General features: G+C 42.8%; 1 protein-coding gene across 5 annotated transcripts in view; it reads right to left on the reverse strand.

The window, feature by feature from the left end:
* The window catches only part of FAM53B (family with sequence similarity 53 member B), a 125,602-nt gene extending 107,673 nt beyond the window's left edge, over nucleotides 1–17,929 (reverse strand). For 2 of the 5 annotated variants that reach the window (XM_081193034.1, XM_081193030.1), the window contains exons 1-2: nucleotides 11,415–11,491; nucleotides 3,701–3,791 (exon numbers count right to left, since the gene is read on the reverse strand). The gene's annotated coding sequence lies outside the window, so the exon portion shown is untranslated. Of the gene's footprint in view, nucleotides 1–3,700; nucleotides 3,792–11,170; nucleotides 11,192–11,414; nucleotides 11,492–11,611; nucleotides 11,811–12,092 lie in introns of those variants that run through there. The other 3 variants (XM_081193031.1, XM_081193032.1, XM_081193033.1) reach the window with 3 other exon arrangements.
* Between the last annotated feature and the right edge of the window lie 51 nt (nucleotides 17,930–17,980).

Below are 17,980 nucleotides of genomic sequence, written 5' to 3' on the forward strand. Positions count from 1 at the left end.
TAATGACTAGAGAAGCAAATGCAAAAATATGCTGAGTATATAACCTGCCCCAAAGGGGAACAGTGAGCCCAAAAGAACCATGGCTATGTTTTCTGCCTTTATTCTGTTAACTTAGCAGGATTATTCTATACTGCATGACAGTTGCTTTAGATACCCCATTAAATTATAAAATGCCCTTCCCCTAAGGAATTTAGACACAGAGTTTATGGAAGACTTTAATAATATTAAGACTGCATGCATTTTAAGAGCTTTTCTTTCCAAAAAAGAAGTATGAAAAAAGACAAACACCTATGCTCCCAAAAGTCTGAATCCCAGCTTAAGTCTTTCTAAAAATTTACGCCCAGTAATATTTCCAATCACAGCATCACTCTGTTGTCTCTGTTGTTCAGATTTAGCTCTGCAACTGTTTTATTTGGTTTTAAAACTGCATGATTACATTTTTGTACAGTATCCTGAGATCTTATGGTGAAGGGTGGGTAAGAAATTTCTTAAATAAATGTTCTCTTAAGTTTAAGAGAAAATTGTTGCTGTTTTTTGACATAGACAGCTTAGAATTGGTGTTCTTTTAGGGAACACATTTTCATTCAGGGGTGCATAGTCCCTAAAAGGATGCTTCAAACAGATCTCAGACATCTCCATGCATCCCCATCTGCTACACAAGCTATTGATGGAAAGGACAGAGGATACCCAGCAGGAGATGCCACCAAAACATACCCCACAGTAGCCTATCTTTAGATAGGTCTGTGCACTTAGATGCCAACTTCTGTTTGAACCAAGTCACTTTTTGTCTGGCTTTGGCAATTCATGTTCATATTGCTAGACCCCATGACTGGATTCTAGCCAATATGTTCAGAGTCCTACCTATGCGACTACAGAAAAAACAGCATTGGCCTCTGAGCACTGAAGGTCCTGTATTTGAGATTCGGCACTTTAGGTCTGGCATTGTTACCAGCTTGCGCCCGTGTTCAAATACCACAGATTCCATGGCTGAAGGAGAGGCATGGGCCTGTACCTTAGACCTGCTTAGAGGAGGTTCCATAAGTTAGCACGACATTTGCAAGTGGAAATGTCCCAGGTTCAGTCCACAGAACCTCCATTTAAAAAGATCTCTGGTCGCAATGCCTTGGAGTCTTGTCACCAGTTACGGTAGGCAATAATGTACTACATGAACCAATGATCTGACTCACTTTGAGACAGCATTTTCAGAAGGGCTCAACTATGTATTTTCTTCAAATATCCGAGTCTCAACATTTTTATTCATTTATTCATTTTTTTTGTAAAAGTACTTCTGGCCCGACTTTCATCTATGTAATTACCAGGACATGGTACAACATGTATGTAAACAAACCCAATATCAAATGTAATCTACCATAATAAAACCATAAAATACCTCAATAAATAAGATGAGCAGATTGAAACAAGACAGCAGACTAAACTAAACCAATTAAAAATGCCTGGGCAAACAAATATGCCTTAAGATGGCACCAAAAAGATAACAATATTGGAGCCAGGTATGCTTCTGAGGGGAGGTGCTCATCAAATGATGCATCCCTAGAGAGAAGGCTTTCTTCCACATTACCATGCACCACTGAACCTCCCAGACAATGGGACACAGATAAGAGCTTTAAAACATGGTCATCTGTCATGTACTGGGGTCCCAAGCCCTTTAGGGCTTAATAGATAAGAACCAGCATCTTGAATTTGGCCCAGAAGGAAACAGACAACCAATCTAACTCCTTCTGAATCAGTGTAATGAGATTCCATCTCACTCTCCCAGTAAGCATTCTGGCAACCACAATGTCAATTTGGGAACAGGCTTTGATATCAGCATTACTGGTGTCAACAATCTGCTCCTTTCTCACTTTTTGATGTGCTTGGGCACACCTTTATACAGAAATACAGGACCACAGGCACACTTAACTGATAAGCATTTAAGGTGACAAGCTTTATATTTAAGAGAGTAATCAAAGGAATAAGAGCTTAGCACCTTTTCATGATTTTGAATTAAAGCACTTATCGTACATACTCAAGTATAAGCCGACTTTTTCAGCACATTTTTTATGGTGAAAAAGCCGCCCTCGGCATATACTCAAGTGAGGCGGGCAGTGGCGGGACGAGCGGCCCGAAAGGAGCCCTTTCTCGCCGCTGGTTCCACCGCCACCTGTCTCTCGCAAGGGCAGGCACAGGAGCCACAATTAGGAGAGGCATGGCGCTGCGCTGTGCCTCTCCCAACCGCGGCTCCTATGCCTGCTCATGCGAGCGGCAGAGGCAGCGGCAGAGGGACAAGCAGCCCGAAAGCAGCCCTTTTGGGCTGGTTGTTCTTCCTCTGCTGCTGCCACCACCACCACCACCACCAGGTTTGTGGTGTGGTGAACCGGCTTATACTTGAGTCAATAAGTTTTCCCAGTTTTTTGTGCTAAAATTAGGTGCCTCGGCTTATATTTGGATCGGCTTATACTTGAGTATATACGGTACCTTTGGTCAAGCTGGAGGGTAAAATAAAATAAGGTAGGCTAGGGAGCAGCTGGGAACCCTACTTGTGGAAAATCTATCTCTTAGGGCTAATTCCAGGTTGGAGGGGGGACCAAGTAGTAATTGTGGTGCTGCCTTTTTAGCTGTGGCCACGCTGCTGCTTGTGAATACTGGGGTGGGGTGAGGTGGGGCAAGGCAGTGGCAAGGGCAAAGGAAGCACTAGACTGGCAACTTGAGGCGGTGCAGCTGCTCAATCTCTTCTGCCCTTGGCACTGCCTTGTCTCATCCCATCCAGGTCCTGGTGAGCAGCAGGACCACTGCAACCAGGTAACCTGCGCAGTGGCAGCACCCCACTTCGTGCACTGTGACTGTCTGGTAGGCTTACCTGACTGTTGGTCGCAGCACTTCCAAGAGCACTGGGCAACTGGGTCTTTTAATTTTCCACAGTGCCCCAGAGTGATGCTAGCTGCTGGAAGTGTCAGTCCAGTGCAAAAAGCAAGAGGGGTGAGCCTTGCTCAAGTGCTGCGTCCCTGGCAGCTACCCAAGCATCCCAAATACCAACTCAAATCTCATTTTCCAAGGTGGAAGCTCTATGGGCAAAGTTTACAAAGACCTTTGATCATTTGATTAAGGGTTTTATACTTCTTGATGATATAGTTCATGCATGCTAGATTTCGGGGGGGGGGGCGGCAGTGAAACACTGGTGATACTTTGTACGCAATATGCTTTCAAATGAGCTTCTGCAGAAACTGTATTAGCTAAGCTAATAATCATGATAACTTGCAGAATGAGTTGTGAGAATGAAAGCTATGTCTTTGTTAGCATTTTACAAATAAGAGCATGCGTCACGAGGCGCTTCAGAGAGTACACCAAGCAAGGCAGTGACCGCGCTCCAACTTGAAGTCGGTTCTCAAGGCCATGTTGAACGTTTTGCCCGAAGGACAACACTAGATCAATAGAACACTGTTTCAATGTGCAAGGAAAGAGTCAAATAAATCCATGAAACCCAAATTCATTAACAGCAAAGCTGTAACTTGTATTGGTTAATGTTCATTGAGGCTTCCAAAGGGAAGGTTCTGAAAACACTTTATTCCTATACTGTTCCTTACAGGTCATTACGAAGAGCCCAGCCACTTGCCATCATGTGCATACTGCCTGACACACTCCCTTCTAGTAAGAGATGGTGAAAGCAACTCTAGAAATATGCATGGCTATGTATTTCATATACCTTTGAAATGCACAGGTATCCAAAATCCTTCAGCGATGTTCTTTGTTTCCTTAGTCACCAGAGATGGCTTCTGCCATGGTCCCCCTCCTACCTGGTGGAGAAAATGGGATAAAAGGTATGAACATCATGAAATAGGAAGAATTACTTTTAAAATACATTGTTTTATCAATATAATTAATATCGCTATATTAATTTATACTACATGTTTCAGCCTTAAAAAAGAATTTTTATACAAGAATAAAATAGCACAATATTTTTAGTTTCAACTGCAAATATATGAGCTGGTCGGCCTTTTTTCTCTTACTTCTTCAGAGCTCAATCTCTGTCATACCAGAAAGAAAATAACTACCGTATCTTTCGCTCTATAACACGCACCCGACCATAACACGCACATAGTTTTTAGAGGAGGAAAATCCGTAGACATGCCACCCGTAGGCATTTCCTCCATAACACGCACAGACATTTCCCCAGTGGCGTAGCGTGGGGGGTGCCAGGGGTGCCGGCCGCACCGGGCGCAACATTTGGGGGGCGCGTTTGGCCGGCCCTCCTCGAGGAAGCAGGAACCCCACTGTCCTCGGATCTCCTCCGAAGGCTGGCGGTGGGGCGGAGAGAACTCCTCCCGCCGCCAGCCTTCGGAAGGCTGCTCCGAAGCCTGGCAGTGGGGCGGAGAGACTTTCTCCCTGCGCCGGCCTTCCGAAGGCTGCTCTGAAGCCTGGTGGTGGGGCGGAGAGACCTTCTCCCCGTGCCAGCCTTCAGATGGCTGTCCTGAAGACTTGTGGTGGGAGCAGTGGCGTAGCGTGGGGGGTGCAGGGGGGCCTCCTGCACCTGGCGCAACATCTGGGGGGGCGCGGAAGAGACTCGAGTGCTAAAATCCACGGGTTAGGGGGTGCAAATTACTTGCCTTTCCCCGGGTGCTGAGAACCCACGCTACGCCATTGCATTTCCCCTTAATTTCTAGGAGGAAAAAAGTGAGTGTTATGGTGCAAAAAATACGGTAATCAAGAAAAGGAAGTGTTAATGCAGGCATGGTTTGAAACATTAGGCCAGATTCAAGAGTTACATATGTAAATAAACAACTGCCTACATACATGGATATGTATGTGGAATTCATATGTGAAATGGCAACATGAGACTTGGACTTGTTCTTAATTACATGAATATCTAAAATGGGTCTAGCTCAAACAATCTCCGGTGGGCTATGAATTACACAGCTCTGTGAGTGAACTGGATCTTAAGTTTATCTATCTATGTGGTATTATGGAGACATGGTTTTTAAATGTATGCAAACAACATGATATTTGAGATGACTACTGTAAAAGTGTGTTTAGAAACAAACAACTTTTTTCTCAAAATATATTTTGGTATTTGATGTAGAAGATGGTTCCTCCATTGCAGTAAATAGATATTAAAATGAATGAAGTAATTGACAATGTGCCCTTTAACAATACCCTTAAAACCTGCTTTCTGTGGTTGCCCATCTCAGCCATCTAAATAGCAGAGCAGGCCCTGTTTCTTTCTCACACACACAATATGCAAAACCAATCCAAACCTTTTCAGCTGTATTGACAAATGTAACTTAAAAAAACAACAACTAGGCAACTAGGACTGCCATGGTGTGTGTGTGTGTGTGTGTGTGTGTGTGTGTGTGTCAGACACTGAATATTTCCCAGTCAAATAACTTTCTGTTTTGCCAACAGTGACATCATTTAAACAGAATAATGCCTGTCCTACTTACTCCTCCCTGCTCCTTGCTCCAATAACAAAATTTTATTACAGCACATATTCTGCTATTTGCTTCACTTTGTGGGCTGGGGACGGTGAGTAGAAAAGTCAAGCACTTCAGTTGCCCTCAAATCAGATTTTGATCTCCCCGGTATTACCCGAATTTTAACAAAAATGTTTGCAAATGCTTAAGTTGGGGTAGTCATAGCATTGGCTCCATTATTCAAGTAAAAAGCTGTCATAGCAAAAAAAAAAAAAAAAAAAAGGCTGAATCAATAGCCCTTGTCTTATTTCTGGAAAAGCTAGTCCGAGGTTAGAAATAGGCTGTTACTTATTCATATTACCTATGTGGGCAGGTTCATTTGATATACAAGAAGTTAAACATAAGCTTAAACAAGGCAAATGGCAAAGGTCTTTAAAAGTGGTCTCCAGCAGCCACCAGCACTCTAGTCCTTCAGCCAGACAGATGGATCCGGCTATTCATAGGGCAAGGGCTCCTTCTAGGCTGAAGCAGCGGTCCAGGTGTTGGTCCACAGTGGAAAGTCACCAGGCCCTATAAATTCCTTCTTTCTAAGCTGGTCTGCTAGTGTCAGCAACTTGTCCTAGTACATAACACAGACGCTCTCTCACAATTCATCTCATATGAGGCCCAACTTTGCTTTATCCAATCAGGTATCTGACCTCCAGCCTGTTCGTGACTACATCACATGCCTCTTATCCTTGGTTCCTGTCTGCCTAATCTGGTGCCTGACATCCAGCTAGTTCATGCCCATCCCTCCATGTCAGACCCGAACTAGGCCCCAGGGCTAATAGTATAACAGCAAACACCCAATGGTTTTTCTAGCAAACATCATGGCCATAATACAGCCAAACTTGCTGTGCTTGTACAGTTATCTTTTTTGTCACAGCAACACACCTACCACTAGTAAAGCAGGCCAAACACACACCAAATTTTAAAAAAGCAATGTGGTAAGGGCTTCTCTAACAAAAGCAAATCAAACATCCCAAGTTTTGCACTTTGACCGTAGCAATTCTGCCTCCATCCAGCTCTTGTATAACAAGGCTTCCATGCATCCACAAGCAGGCTGAATTAAGTAGCTCCTTAAATGAACTGCTCCGAAAGAACTGAAGAAGATCTACACAGCTAGTCCTAAATCTTTCTCATGTGAGATGCTAGGGGTGATAAAATGTAATGGCATCTGAATGCATTTGCTCCTTGATACACTATTTGATTTGATTTGAACACTTACTCCAAGCTGGGGCCAGTTAACGTCTGCCTCTTCAAATATTTTGGACTCCAGTTCCCATCAGCCCCAGGCAACAAGGCCAGTTCTTAAGAGATGGGAGTTGTAGGCCAGCAACACCCAGGGGGGCACAGATTAACCACTGCCACCCTTACCAACAAAACTTCCAAGGGTACAACTATGTAGCAAAAATAACCAAGTCCCTTGAAATCCTGACAAATGTTTTACAGCAGAAACATTCATCAACTACTTGATGAAGTGGAGTCTAGACCATAAAAGGGCCTCAGGCCACCTTAAAGATCTGCAGGACTCTTTGGTATTTAAACAGAATGAGGGCTTTTTTATATTCTGTAAAACACTGTTTGCTGGTGTAATAAATACTAAGGCAACAAAAATAGAAAAAAGGGACAGAATTAAATTGTAAATTGCAAGATTGTACGGAAAGAACTGAATCTAAAGAAGAATATGTACAAAGCCCAGCTTCAATACACATATCCATGTATGTAGTACTGCCTCAATGCAAAGCAACCATTCATAAACCAGTGGAAATACTGTGGTACGGCATTACCTCTGAAGAAGAAAGGAGAACAATCTCTATGCCAAATTTTCAAACGACAGCCATACAAACATGAGCTGCATTTCACTTATTACATTTTATTGATCACCCCACTGGCTCTACTGCTAGCCCATTTATATGACCACTTCTCCAATCACCTACAAAATCACCGTGTGCATTTTATTTGTTGAAAGTAGATATAGAAGCATTTTCTTTCCTCGCAAATATCAAAAGCCGTGATGTTTAAAGCATATGACCAAGTGAGGTAGGTCAGGCCACACTGACACCATGTATATCACGACTGTAGAGCAAACCATTCTTTCAAGGCAGAGTCATGAAAATTGAGTGTTTGAGAAATGAATGGAATTAAATAGGATTTCGGGAGGAGAGACCAAATGCTCCTGGAGTAGATAATGTTTTAAATCCTGATTACTGCAAGCCAACATTACTTTCTGCAGCTTGGAAGTCGCTTTAAACTTGGTGTGATATTTATGCTCACCAGTATTTTTTTAAAAAAGCATTTAGAAAGAAAACCTTTAACATCTGGGTTGAATCTAAAGCTGAAGCCTCCTTTTATCAACATATTACATAATAAATTGTGGCTTGCTTTAAACATAATTTCTCTACAGAGATATCTATAGAGATAACTCTACTTCCAATCTGAGTGAAAGTGGCCAAAGGTTTCCAAGGACACATGTGTAGCTACATGGAAAACTGTGCCCCACTAACCTTAATTATTTCATATTGTATTACTTTGAGAGAAATTGTTATCTTAGCATAATATTATTTAAAAGCATTTCTAAACCACTTAATATTTTAAAAAATCAGATCAGCCAATTGAATTACCCAGCTGAAAAGTGGACTCTGGTAAAGTATAGCACAGGGCAAAATAGACAGGGTCAGAGCACACACACACACCCCTTTGAGCATTTGGGTTCTGTCCAAGCAGATTTGAGGGCACGTGAAAAGGATGGAGAAGAGAAACTGAAACTCCTACTCTGCAAGCGGATTTCCATTGAGCAAATAGGCAATGGAAGTATGTTGCCCATAGTTTTGCAGCCTTGTCAAGTAATTGCTCTCCAACTGTCAGTTGGATCTAACAACATTATTTTTCCTTACGTTCTACAGTTCTGAACTGACCAAATTTTGGAATATTTCTAACCTATGATTCGGAAGACATCTTCTAAAATGTAGTTTCAGTATGAATAGGAATTATGGAAGTATGCCAACTACTAGAGAGAAACTATTTAACTGATGGATGGGTAATCACATAAGAGTGGAGTTGCATAATTTTAGGATGTCCTGGGCATCTTCCTAGTACTAATATGGTAATCTGGCTGTGAGAAACATCCATCAGCTTTCAAGTCTCACCTACACTTTCATGCATCAATCAAAAAAGAACCCTGAAAAGACATAGCAATAGGAACTTGTCCGTGGCCAGTGTGTCAGCTTCATTGAAAAAAGTAGATATTAACTCAAATCTCCAAATGCGTTAGCTGCACACAACTGACGTGGAGAGAAAATTTAACTTGTTTCAGTTCAAAATGCAAAGCTCAACTCCATTCTCTGGCTGAATACCTAATTGCTTATCAAATAAACACAGGTTGTTTAATCTGTCCTTACTGGATTGTCCCTGATAAAGGTCTTCTTGTGCATTTCAGATTCTAGGAAAATAATCTAGCAGGTATTGGTGAAGGCTTTTGCAAGAAAAACCCAAATAAACAGAGGCTGAAATCTTAAACACTATGGAGCAAGCCTCACTAAATGCAGTGGGGCTTAATTATGAGTAAACATATATAGGATTGTTTCATAGGCCAGTAAAACAACAACAACCAGCACTTTTATTTTTCTGTTACTATGCAAGCATTTAAGTTTAACAGAACCATTCCTCAGTTCAGATTTAAAAAAAAAATGATAGAAAAAGGGAAATAAATTATTTCGTTAACCCAGTAAGAATATGTGGGTTAACATTAATCAGTGAAGCCAAATGTAAGGTGTTCTTCACACTTGGGGTGGGGCATAATCCTGTAACAAATATGCATCCAATTTCATAATTAGTACCATTCTCTGGTTGCATGCCTATTCTCTCCCAGTATCGCTTGCTTAGTTGGCTTTGTATCTTTTCCCTATAGTCAAACTGCACTGTGGTCTCCTGAACACAGGGCAGAGCTTGTAATCAAGCAGCCTACGTCTGCTGTGCTGCCAAGACTACATATGAGAGCACACTCCTAAATCATCTCAGCAAAAGGCACCATTTCCCTAGATCCTAAAAGGGGCTGTGAAACCAAGGAGTCTGCTTCGGATTTTACAGTCTCCCTCAAGATTTCTTTTACAGTGCTAACAATCTGCAAACTGTTAACCAATCTAATACCAAATGTCTGATCTGCACAAAGTTCATCTAGAGCAGGAGTCTAGAAATGTTTCCTGCTTGGTAGGGGGTTGGACTCGATGGCCCTTGTGGTCTCTTCCAACTCTATGATTCTATGATTCAGACCCAGGATTCCCCTTTAATCCAAACATGAATTTGGGAACCCAGTTCTTTTGCCATATATTTGCATAGTGATAGTGCCCCTGTTGTGGCCCATCTTGGCTCAGGCTGTGACCCACTAGTGTGCCCTGCCCCACCAATTGAAGAGTGTAAGCACACACACACACACAAAAAAAACCCCACAGTCCAAGACACACTGAAGAACAAGGAGTGCTGTTACTTTCATCTGTACTTGTAACATGGCTTATGCGTACAATGCTATTAACATGCTGGTTGATCAATACTATGACATCCATTTACCTACTCAAAGCAAACTGTATAAGAGTGGTGGTCAACTGCTTTTTCCCCCCAGAGTAGACACATTGAAATTAATGAATTTAACTTAGTCACGTTCACAGACTTGGAGTAAAACTTAGTTAAATGCCACCCCTAGGCTCTGTAAAAGCAAGATGTAACTGAGAATTCAGGAAAGTAACACATTTAATCTATAATTATCTTTTTAAAAAGATATCTGGTTAGGCTACACCCCCCCCCCCAAAAAAAGTGTATACTAAATCCAACTTCATGCTGAGCTTGTTTTAATGGAAGCATAAGCTACCTGAATACATGCAAACATATAAGTCACATCTGAGTAGACTGCCAGTGATATAATGGTGGTTTGGAGCATAGACTATGACAGCCCTCCATTGATCAAGCATAACAAAATCATCATGCAAGTATACGCACAATACACTCACTGAGGCTCACAGTATGCAGAAACATTATCCCAGAGGAGGAAACGAGAAAAAGAGCTAAAAATAAAATGTGAAAAATATGGGGTGCAAGAGCAAATGGGACATACAGACATAAACACTGCTGGCAACTGCTGTTATGAACAGAGATATAAAACACTCATGAATAACGAATCGTTTGTCAGCCTGCTTGTGCCCAGGCCGACTTCTACATTTTCATGAAAGGGGAAAGAGAAATGAAGCCTGAGGACTAAACTCTCATATAGCTGACAAATCAATGACGTACTGCAAAACTCTTAACTTTAAAAGAGCCTTTCAAGGGCAGATTCTTTCGCCATGTGCAAATCCATACAGTAAAGTCTCACTCCCGTCAAATTATCATCATCATATTTATAGTTATGGCTACGTAAAGAAGAAACAGAAGAGGAACACATCTAACCAGGAGGGTGGGGGTGGGGGGTAGCTAGGAGGGGGAGGGGGGGAAATGTTAGCACACTTCCAGTTGGTTAGCAGCAGCCCCAGTGCATGGTCTCAGTTCAATCAATCAGGGCAGGCAGCCTTTTCCTTGTCCACATGCAAAGTTCAATAAACAAAATGATAATTCCTAAACTCACCCCCCCCCAACCTCTTGTCCCTTCTCTAAGCTCGCTTCTCTTGTTTGCTGATAATGACAGCCCAGAACGATGGAGTTAGAAACCGGGTTAAAGGAGCACACACGCACGCACACACCCCAGATCAATCACCATCGTGCATTCCCCGCTTGCTCCTTTCCGGAATGCCAATAGCAGCCTTTGCAGTAGCAGCAATAGGAACTTGGTCCCCTGTCTCTGATCACTCCTGTCATCTCCTCATCCCAGGCACCGGCAAGGAAGCGGGAGCAGAATTTCCCAAACACCAACAAAATAAAAACTGAAAAGTGGAGGAGGGGGGAGGAGGGGGGAGAAGGAAATAGCAGATAATAAATAGCTTCCACCTCAAGCCATCAAGAAAGCCTCTCTTTCTCTCTCTCTGTCCGAGAGGGGAATGAAAGTGTCTCCGCTCTACTATTCTACACATTGTAACAATATCTGCCTAGGACGAGACCAACGAGGGAGAAAGACGGGGGGGTTGAGAGAGGATTTGCAGAAGGGAAGGTCGGCGTGCAAGCGCTCAAAGGCCACCTTCTCTTACCTCGGCTAGAGGACTTGGGACTCCGCGTCACCAAGCCGCCCCGTCGCGCGCGTGTCCCTGCGGGAAGCTCCGCAATCTTGCCAATGTTGCTCCAGGACTCCCCTGCCGAAACGGCGGTGCTGTATTGGACTGATCCTCCCGGAGAAAGGAAATGGGCTTGTCACTTCCTGGGTTATTTTTCTCAGCGAAGTGCGGCTTGCTTAAAAAAAAAAAGGGATAGGAGGGGGTTGGAATTAAAATAAAATAATAAAATGATAAGTGAATAAGTGAAAGGCGCTGGGCTGGGCTCGTGCCGGGCTTCTGCTAATTGCAAGTCCCTTGCAAGCAGCAATAGCAGCAGCTGCAGCAGCAGCCACCCTATTGCTTTTAGCAGGGCGGGCTGCGTAGCCTCTGGGGGAATGAAAGGAAGGGGCGGTGGAGGCAGAGGCAGCAGCAGCAGCCTTTGCAAAGCGAAGGCTTGGAAGCGGCCTTCATCTCTTACGGGGCTCTTGTTGCGTTAAGCCGGAGCAGCAGCTCGGGGGTGGACGGGCGGGTTTGTGACCGGGGCCTCTGCAAGAGTCTCTCGCCGGCTGCCAATCTGCTTCACATTATCGTGCTCTCCCGGTCCGGGTCAAAGCGCAGGGCCTATGCGACCAAACCGGCATCGCATCTCGCGATTGGTTTGTTTAAGTGACGATGAGAGTTCCTATTATTCAGACGATTCCTCCTCGGCCCCCCGGCACTTATTTACTACAACAACCAGGGGACGAGTAACAGCAGGGAGAGCGCGTTTGGGACTGGCCAGGGGCTGCTTCTCCTCCTTTCTCGCACCGCTGAATGCAAACATACACATATGCATCCCTCCTGAGCACATCCGGGATGAAGGGAAGGCCTTCCAGGTCAAAGGTTAGGCAGGGGCAATGGACAGGTTTGGAAACCCTGGGATTTTCACATCTGACCATGCAATCTTAAATGTGCCTGCTGAGAAGTCAGCCCCGCAGAGTGCAATGAGGCTTATTCCCAGGTAAGTGAGGTTAGGGTCGCACCCTTAGGAGCTAAGCACTAATACCTAGAGTAGTGGTTAGTGGTCAGTCTGGATTTGGAAGAAAGGGCAGGTGCTCTTGTTGCCCCCAATAACTTATTGCTGCTTCAGAGTAACTAAGAGGCGTGATGTCTACAGTCCCTTACAGGGATGCTGGGGCAAAATCCCCCACCACCCAAAAAACAACAACCCACCCATAGCATTGCATGTAACTGACTGTTATTTTTGGGCAGCTGAATCAGTCCTGATTGTACCCAGCTCCCTGCTCTTTCAATGAAAAATGCTATTATTATTTTTGCCAGTTGAAAGCAGTTCTCAAAACGTGTCTAATTTATAACATTGGAGGGGCAAAATGGAAAGAGACACGGAGTACCTTGGCTTGTTGGTTTTGTTGTTGATGTTTTTAATAATCCTACCATAGACATAATAAAAACACATAGACCGCCATAAAAGTTTTGAAAATAAAAAGCAGAAAGCAGCACAGGGCAAACTCTCCAGAAAAGCATACATTTTTGCCAAGGAGGCTAGAGGCCAGCCAAATCTTCCTTTGGAGGGAGCTCCGTTACAAGGAGCTGCCTAGAAGAAAGGCCAAGTCCAGCCCCCATTTTTAATTTTTGCTGCCTGAGCCATATAAGATGGTGCCCCCTCCTGGACACACATCGTCCACCACTCCTGAGAGTACCAGGCAAGGTTTGGTTCAGAACAGGTCTCATGACACGCAGTTGTCCTCCAACAGAGAGGAACAAGCTGGGTGACTATCCCCATACCCCAGGATCTGCAGCTTGAGGTGGCCACCCCAATCTGCCTGTTGATAAGTCCAGCCCTGCCTTAGGTGGTCAGGTGGAATAAATATGACCCTAAATAGAATTTTATTGAATTATCTACAGTTTTATTTGCTTTTTGCTAAAGGTGTGGTGGCTAATTTGTTCAGCTCCATTCTACGCCTATTTACTGGGCAATAAGGTCCACCATATCCAATGAAGTTTACTCCCAGGGTGAGGCTGCAATCCTATACACGTGTACAAGTTCCATTGAATTCAATAGGACTTACTTCTGAGTAGGCATGTATGGGCCTGTACTGTAAGCATGCATATGATTATAGCTGAAAACACTGCTTTGACCTCAGAGCTACTTTTATTCTATATATAAAATAGAATAAAATAAATCCAGAACTAAAAGTGTAGGGCTGAAATACAGAAATTAGACACAGCAAGTCTGTGTTCAGATCCTTGATCGGTCACGGGCTTGGGATAGACAGATTTTTCCTCAGCTTCTAAAATGGTAATAACAATAGGACTGTTAAGGTTATTGTGAGGACAAATGAGATTAAATAGCTTTGCTAAATTAAAGTGTGATATATTCCAGGCTTATATATAATAACAGTAGCTTGGTAGTTATCATGAATATGCAATCCACAGACTAGTAGTTGGTTTGGGATCATTTTATAATAGGCAAATTTAAATTCTGGTATCACTTGTTACGAAGCAGAGCTCAACAACATGTGGCTTGGGGTACTTTTGTGTGATCTGTGAGTGCAAAATTCCAATTTCCACTTCTCCTTCTGAGTTACTGAGTTCCATCAGTTTATATGTACACAAATGTAGCACATGTGGAGACTGTAATGAAGGAATTGATAGAAGGTTGGGTTATAACCATATTTGTCTTATATGCTATTGTTGTTGGGTGCATTTTTTAATTGTGATGGTTTAATTTGGATGGATTTTAATTGTATTGTACCCTACCCTGAGATCACTTATGATGACAGGATGGTTCAAAATATTATAAATAAATAAAAATAAGAGTGAAGAATTAACATAGTATATTGAGTGACACCTGGCTTATGAATTGACATGTGCTATGCTTGTGAAAATTATATCCAAATACATCAACTGTGTACCACTAAAATATAAAAATTAGCTGTAGTTCTCATGCTTACAATATAATTCAATTTTAGCTCAACAAATTGATTTGGCTATAGCTAACTTCAGATTTGTGTTCTTTCAAACTTGAGGAGACTCATGGTATTTGAATTAATTATATTGCAACAAGAAAATATAAGTTAAACAGAAATAATGTAAGGGTAAGCCTGCCACCTGTATTTTTATTGACATTGTTACCTACAATAAAAAATTGGTATATTTGGTTGTGAGGATGCCTTGCATTAATTTATTTTAAATTCTATTAAGAAGCCAAGAGTGACTCCTACTGGCATATGCTAATCCCCTAACAAACTTTTGGTACAACAGAAAACACCCAGAAGCCACTTGTGTTCCTTCCTTCCATTGCTGCTCTCGTGCCATCTTCCATTCTACTGCTCAGGGTTGTTTATCTGAAAGTTGTGATTAGGTAGGGCAATCACACGTTTTCTGTGCCATTTTCCTGATCAATTAGTCCTGTAACCCTATCCTGCTGTGCATGTTAACTCGGAAGTGCTACTAAATTCAAGTAGACTTAGTCCTAAATAACTATAATTGGATTGCAGCCTCATGCTGTAATCCTATACCCACTGGGAATAATCTCCATTGGACTCAATGAGACTTACTTCTAAATATGACTGTTTGCATCATCAGTCCAAGTTTTTAAATGGAGCCAAAACATCAAGCAAAAGTACAGTATTTAGTAAATGGGAGTATTGCCCTTAATTTTATTGTTAAAGTAGTCAGCGGGAATACTATCTTGCCATTTGTTAACCTGTTGCTTAGTTAGGGTGCAACCCAAACTCTGTTCTTTTCTGGTGGGGCTTAGTGGAGCAATGGATCACCACATCTGCAGCCCTGCTGCTCACAAAAGCCATAGAGAAGGTAGGGGTGGGAAGGACAATGGGAGCTGATGATATCACACCACGGCAATGAGCCTGGTTCAGCCTCACTGATGCTGGCCTTGCATGCCCTCTGTTGGACATAACAGAATGATGAGAGACTTCTGAGATATTTCCACATAAGGCATAAATCACATAAATCTTGATTAGTTCCTCAGTGGTTTTGTCCATTCCTGAGCATCCAAAGCTTTTGTCTCGTCGTTCTTTTAATCAAACTCCTACCTAGGCGATCATCATGGGCTAAAACGTAAAGGACCCCTGACAGTTAAGTCCAGTCGTGAACAACTCTGGGGTTGTGGCGCTCATCTCGCTTTACAGGCCGAGGGAGCCAACGTTTGTCCACAGACAGTTTTTCCGGGTCATGTGGCCAGCATGACTAAGCTGCTTCTGGCAAAACCAGAGCAGCGCACGGGAATGCTGTTTACCTTCCCGCCGGAGCGGTACCTATTTATCTACTTGCACTTTGACATGCTTTTGAACTGCTAGGTTGACAGGAGCTGGGACCGACCAACAGCAGCTCACCCCGTCGCGGGGATTCGAACCGCCAACCTTCCGATCAGCAAGCCCAAGAGGCTCAGTGGCCTAGACCACAGCGCCACCCGCGTCCCTTTCATAATGGGCTACTTTAGTCAAATGCAGAGAGGCTGGCGCTACTCATCAGTTCTCAATACCCACTTATTGAAAAGGACAGTTGCCTGTCCTGTTGCAAATGTTCAGGTATTTTATTCTTGCATGACCATCCTTTGGTTATATCAGGTTTAAGACTAGTAAGCACTTGGGCCAGCACTCAAGTTTCCTTTCCAGTCTGGAGGTGTAATCTCACCTTGGGTGATTTGGGGGAATTACCAGCCATTCATCCTCATCTTCTTTAACACCCTTTTGGCTTGGAATCAGACAACAGGGTAAATAATCTGGAAGAGTATTCTGAATACCAGGAGTTATCAGCAAAAAAACCTCTGAGAAATAAGCAATGAAAGAAGCATATGAATTCTCAGTTTTAGATTCTTCTAACATAAACTGGGTCCACACTATTTGGGTCCAACACAAACTGGAGTTCTGTCGTGATTCCATCTCAGTATTGAAGCTCCTCTGTGCAGTGTGCACTCTTCCCTCAGTAATGCATCCTTTGCATTCCAGGATAGCAGTGAAACGCACATGAAATGGCCATTTATGGCAATAGGAGCACCCTTATATCTAATTGGATGGGTATTTGATGTTTGCAGGCGAGGACTTGGGATTAAAAAGAAGACTCTGTGAAGCCGGGGGGGGGGGGAATGGTCTAACTATTTTAACTTTAATAACTGGTGCCTGAAGATACTAAATGTGGGAAATGCTGTGTCTGATCCATGTTTTTTTGACGGTGCATCTGCATGGCACAGACATCCCAACACTGTCAACCTGTATTTTCTTTGTTGTTCTTCAATCTTTTCTCAGACCACAGAAAGTCCAACGTTTTTCAGAAAAATAGAAAAGTGCAGTGCCCACAGGTATAGGTGACTTTAACAATACCCTTCTATCTTTTCAAAAGATTATGTTTTGACAGCAGTGATTAATTGGTCAAGTGAACCTTATGGCAGCTCAGCTCACCTTCAGCAAACTCCTTACAATGGGTGCTGCTTTACAATCCCATTGATTTTCATCTATAATTAGCGCTAAAATAATTTCCAGCTATAATTTTTGAAATATTGCATTGTCCCACTATAAAACTGTATTACAAAACCATTTCAGTTGCAAAATTGGCTGGGGCGTCATAAGGGTTTTTAAAACTCTTTTAAAATTACCATTGTTGTATTTGTGGCATTACAACACTGTAACACCATTATTACAAGTGGTAACATTATGGTGGTATAAGTCTTCTATTCAGAAATAATTATAGAAAAGTGTTTCAATGCTAATTTGAAGACTGATGGGATCACAAAATGGCACCCACCACAACATGCATTGTGAATGTGTGTTGAGCTTCAAATGGCCCTACTCACAGCAGCCCTGGCAGAATCACCAGGGTGGACAGAACACAGAAGGAGAGGGAAAGGACAGTACTTCTAACAGTATGGAAAGCCAGCTACAATCTGCGTATAGCTTTCGAAGGAAGAGAAGTGATTGAGTTGCACTAGGAACCACCCATCTGGAAGCAGGCTTATACTGCTTCTCTCCCTCCCTTTTTTTTTTTCTCCCCCTTTTATGCTGTGTCTTTCAGATTGTAAACTGCTGTCATAACTTTTCCAGCTGAAAAGCAGAATTAAAATGGTTTAATTAAATAGTGTATGGGTAGGATGAATCCGTTCACAGCTGCAATTTGTGGCCATATTCCCCCAACAATATGGGGAAGCATGGTGGAGTCCTGTCACTCAAAAATTCCCCCCAGGAAATGTGATGTTCCTCGTTCTTATTTATAAGCACCTGGACAGAAGACTTACAAACTTCAGCAAAGTGTCCTCCCTCCACCACCTTACTTTTTGCACATATTGCAATTGACTTTGCCGGACAGTTTATTAAATCGCCTTTATAGGTGTGGTCTCATCATCAGTAA

This window comes from Podarcis bocagei (assembly GCF_964188305.1).
Source record: "Podarcis bocagei genome assembly, chromosome: 4".
NCBI lineage: Eukaryota > Metazoa > Chordata > Lepidosauria > Squamata > Lacertidae > Podarcis > Podarcis bocagei.